Source organism: Schistocerca serialis, chromosome 4 (genome assembly GCF_023864345.2).
Source record: "Schistocerca serialis cubense isolate TAMUIC-IGC-003099 chromosome 4, iqSchSeri2.2, whole genome shotgun sequence".
Classification (NCBI taxonomy): Eukaryota; Metazoa; Arthropoda; class Insecta; order Orthoptera; family Acrididae; genus Schistocerca; species Schistocerca serialis.
In genome coordinates this window covers 127,363,187-127,368,536 of record NC_064641.1, presented here as the reverse complement: position 1 = coordinate 127,368,536, position 5,350 = coordinate 127,363,187, and the positions used below count along the sequence as shown (strand labels likewise).

General features: G+C 45.5%; 1 pseudogene; it reads left to right on the top strand.

Annotated features, from left to right (window-relative positions):
- The first annotated feature begins 1,557 nt into the window (after window positions 1–1,557).
- LOC126476222 (5S ribosomal RNA) lies at window positions 1,558–1,675 on the top strand (annotated as a pseudogene).
- The last annotated feature ends 3,675 nt before the right edge of the window (window positions 1,676–5,350 follow it).

Here is a 5,350-nt window from a genome sequence, read left to right as displayed (position 1 = left end):
ACGAATGCCTCGCCAATATGCTGCCGATAAGGTTACACTATCGTTCGGCGTATGCCATTCACATATAGTACAGCCGTTACGGCGCCTTCCATGGCCACCAGCGGCGTACGTCGGCTCCACATAATGCCACCACAAAACATCAGGGAACCTCCACCTTGGTGCACTCGCTGGACAGTGTATCTAAGGCATTCAGCCTGATCTGGTTGCCTAAAAACATGTCTCCGACAATTGTCTGGTTGAAGGCATATGCGACACTCATCGGTGAAGAGAACGTTATGCCAATCGTGAACGGTCGATTAGGCATGTTGTTGGCCCCATCTGTACCGCGCTGCATGGTGTCGTGGTCGCAAAGATGGACCTCGCCGTGGACGTCGGGAGTGAAGTTGCGCATCATGCAGCCTATTGTGCACAGTTTGAATCGTGACACGACGTTCTGTGGTTGCACGAAAAGCGTTATTCAACATGGTGGCTTTGCTGTCAGGGTTCCTCCGAGCCATAATTCGCAGGTAGCGGTCGTTCACTGCAGTAGTAGCCCTTGGGCGGTCTAAGCGAGGCATGTCATCGACAGTTGTCTCTCTGTATCTCCTCCATGGCCGAACAACATCGCTTTGGCTCACTCTGAGACGCCTGGACTCTTCCCTTGTTGAGAGCCCTTCCTGGCACAAAGTAACAATGCGGACGCGATCGAACCACAATACTGACCGTCTAGGCATGGTTGAACTACAGACAACACGAGCCGTGTACCTCCTTTCTGGTGGAATGACTGGAACTGATCGCCTGTCGGCCCCTTTTATCTTTTATCTAATACCTGTTGCTCATGCATGGTTGTTTACGTCTTTGGGCAGGTTTAGTGACATCTCTGAACAGTCAAAGGGACTGTGTCTGTGATACAATTTCCACAGTCAACGTATATCTTCAGGACTTCTGGGAACTGGGGTTATGCAAAACTTTTTTTGATACATATGTGACTTGCCGGATATGGTGGGCAGCAATCTGCGGTTGTTTGCTTATGATGCTGTGATGTAGGGTAAGATGTCGATGTTGAGTGATTATACGAGGGTACAAGATGACTTAAACAAAATTTCTAGATGGAACCTACGTAGCTATAAAGGTAAAAAAAAGTAAAAATTAAAAAAAAATAGTTAATTGGAATGAGTAGGAAGAACAGACGCATAATATTCGGATACAGCATTAGTAGAGTCCTGCTTGACACAATCATGTCTTTTAAATATCTGGACATAACGTTGCAAAGTGATACGAAATGGAACAGCATGTGAGAACTGTGGTAGGGAAGGCGAATTTTAGTAAAGTGTGGTTCATCTGTAAAGGAGACTGCTTAGAGGTCGCTGGTGTGACCTGTTCTTGAGTTCTGCTCGAGTGTTTAGGATCCATACAGGTTGGACTAAAGGAAGACATTGAAGCAGTTCAGAGGCAGTTTGCTGGATTTTTTACTGTTAGGTTTGAACAACATGTAAGTACTACGGATAATGCTTCAGGAACTCAAATGGGAATCCTGGAGGGAAGGCTACCTTCTTTTCAGGGAATACTATTGAGAAAGCCAACGGCCTTGCTGCAGTGGTAACACCAGTTCCCTTCAGATCACTGAAGTTAAGCACTGTCGGGCTGGGCTAGGACTTGGATGGGTGACCATCCAGTCTGCTGAGCGCTGCTGGCAAGCGGGGTGCACTCAGCCCTTGTGAGGCAAACTGAGTAGCTACTTGATTGAGAAGTAGCGGCTCTGGTAATGGAAACTGACATACGGCCGGGAGAGTGGTGTGCTGACCACATGCTCCTCCATATCCGCATCCAGTGATGATGTTTATGAACAGAGGATGACACGGCGCCCAGTCAGTACGTTCGGGCCTTCATGAGCTGTCGGGGTGGAGTTTAGTTAGTTACTATTGAGAAAATTTAGAGAACCGGCCTTTGAAGCTGCCTTTCGAACGATTCTACTGCCGCCAACATATATTGTGCCTAAGTTACGAGGAATTAGTGCTCGTATGGAGACATATAGACAACTGTTTCTCTCTCGCTCTGTTTGTGAGTGGAACAGGAAAGGAAATGACTAGTAGTGGTACAGGGTACCCTCCACCACGCGCATTACGGTGGCTTGCAGAGTAGATGTAGATGTAGGCATAACCATAAGAAGTACAAACATCGCTAATGACTAATTACAAACACAAAGGATTAGCGTGCAAGGTTACCTCATGGTCTTATGACATGTCGATGTGTTGTATCAACTACAACTACATCCTGTGTCATTTGCTTTGTTCCACCTTTCTTTCTCTTATTTTCTCCAACCAGTTCCCTTTCCCCTTCAGAAGGAGCTACCGCTAACTTAGACAGTAAAGAAAAGAAAAGTCATATGGCAAGAATAACTGTGAGACCCTGAAGGGCAGGTTCAGCTGCCTGCATTTGAAAGGTGCTTTCTATCCTTCGCATCCAAGGGCACGTTTCCTCCACGAACTCGGAACGTTGTATGTTGTTTAAGTGAAAGTCTGTTGTGTAATGTATGCGTTGGATGACGGCGAGAGAAGGGAGATGGTGAAACTATTGCTAGCGCATAGCCTACTCCTCTCAAATAGCTTAACGTCTCCACCTGACGGATGGAACACAGTCAACAGTGTCATGTCCCCTCACTTCATGAGACACTGTGGAAGCGTTTGGAATGTAATCCAGAGCTTTGGCGCAATTGTCTGGTGATCGGTGTGAGCGTACAAATTGTGGCGGGAGATTAGAGCGGCGGTTTCCCGCCGCAGAGCACGTGGCTGGCGGTTGCTACAGGGCCGTGGCGAGCGGCTAGCATGTACGCGGCGTTGGAAAAACCCGAGTGGACGTTTGGCAGGGGCGCATATGGTCGTGTTGGCGTGCTTGGAGGAATTTATATGCCAAAGAAAAATTGATAAAAACAGAACTAAGAGTTTACCACAGGTGTGAGCTGTCACCCTGTGACGAAAAACGTAATCAAACTATTGAGACCAGCTACATCTCTGGGCCTCTCAATTAAGCTGAGTGTAACAAATATATATTTTTTCGTGCCATAGCACGCGGGGGCTCGAGCCAAACTATTCAAACTTCAATGTGTAGTGCCCAGAACTGTCGTATCGGGAACCTTACACCACAACCCCTCCTGTCCCTCTGCTGTGAAGGTGAAGGCCAGAGCTGCCAACAGCTTTCGGCATACCCTTATGTTCACCTACCCAAATACTTGCCACGGCATGCTTAACTCTGGTGATCTGATGGGACCCGGAGGTCAGAGTGGCATGGCCCTTGATAACTTAGGTGGTGATTCTGGTTCATCCTGAAATGGATGAATTGTTCCTGCTTGTACCATTGTGATTTGGGTCGGGAGCTGTAGTTTGATGATAACTGGTGATGTCATCTCGACTACCTGGTATAATCCTTGCTAATGCAGAAGGAACTTTTCAGTTTTGCCTTTCGGCACATAGGTGTTAGATAACTTTACCCAGTGCCTCGATATGGTAATTAGGCAGCTATGCTTAGTTGTTGTGGGTCCCTTCCTGCCGTTCTAGAATCTTTGTATTCGTCTTTTTAACCTGAAACCAGATACTTTAATTTCGAACGGAGGATGTATTTTCTTCTGGCGTTGGTTAGCGTAATTCGAAAGACGATGGCATTTTTTGGCCAAAAACAACATCATAGGGGGATTAACCCGTGTTTGCGTGGATTTTCGAGTTGTATGTGGACATGACAAACGGTTGTAGCGCATCCCAGTCATTATGGTTACTATTTACGTAATAATTTAACATTTTCGTTGCTGTCCTGTGAACTCTTTCAATTCTGCTGTTCGCTTGTGGGCGTAGTGCATTAGTCTATAACTTCATCGTCTGTTCAAATGGTTCAAATGGCTCTGAGCACTATGGGACTTAACTGCTGAGGTCATCAGTCCCCTTGAACTTAGAACTACTTAAACCTAACTAACCTAAGGACATCAGACACATCCATGCCCGAGGCAGGATTCGAACCTGCGACTGTAGCTGTCGCGTGGTTTCAGACTGAAGGGCCTAGAACCGCTCGGTCACACCGGCCGGCTTCATCATCTGTAATACTCAGCACAACTGCTTCGCTAACTCAGACATAAAATTAGTACTTTTTTATTAATTACAGTCTCTGGTGTTCTGAATTTCGGTAATCATTGGTTAAACATAGCTTGCATCACTGTTTCTGCCTATTTATTTGGAATGGTGTTCATGACTAATAAATGTGAGAAGTGATCAATAATGGTCAATACACATTGATTGACTGCTGGTGTTTGTGTTTAGGGGACAAAGATGTCAGTTCTAGTCATTTGAAATGATCTGTCTGCCTCAACTAATCTTTGTAATGAGATTTGCTGACGATTCATCTCTGCAGTTTGAGTGCAAGGAATGTAGTTCTTTAGATAACGCTTTACATATTGTCTCCTCGTTGCCCACCAATAGTTTTCCACAATACAGCAGTCCATGACACGTTATCCGCTATGCCTTGCTGATATGGTATTGTGGGCCTGTCTCAGTACTTCATTTCGCAAACTTGCAGGCACAGCTATCCAGCAACCACATCGTATTAAACAGCACTCCGTCGTCAAAGCCGAGTTGCCTTGAAAGTTGCTGACAAACTGGTTTGGTGGCCTGAGCTTTGCGCCATTCTTCCACAGTTACTCCAATACATTCTCCCGCCACGTAATTTGTGACAAAATCTGCCTGCATTACCACGAGGTTCTCCTGGACAAAGTACAACCTTGAAATCGAAGCTGCTCACCAGTAAAGTCCAGTGGGTGAAATGGCTGGTTGGATCTTTTAGTCGCATTAGCCATTTCAGTGCAGTGTGATCCGTTATGACTTAAAAGCGCCTCCAACACAGATAACAATGGAAATAGGTGATGCCAAAAATTAACACGAACATTTCTGTTTTAGTAGATGAATAGTTCTTCTCTGTGTTATTGAGCTGTCTAGAAGCATAACTTGTTAGATTTTCTCTCACGTCTATCTGTGCACTTAAAACACAGCCTAGAGCATCGTTGCTCGTGTCAGATGACAATATAAACTGCTTTTGATAGCCAGGGAAAGCAAGGAAAGGTGCAGTGGTCAATAAATCTTCCAGACACTCAAATGCTGCTTCAAAATCTGGAGTCCACTGAAACTTTATTCCCTTGTTTAACAAATGTATAAGGGGTCTTGCAACCTCTGCAAATTTTGGAATGATCTTCTGTAAAAATTGGTGGACACAAGATATGACTGTAATTCCTTCACTGTGGTAGGCATAAGGAAATTCTTTATGGCTCATACCAGTCTTGGATCAGTTCGTGCACCATCTTGGCTTATCCGAGAGCCGAAATAGCGAGCCTCCT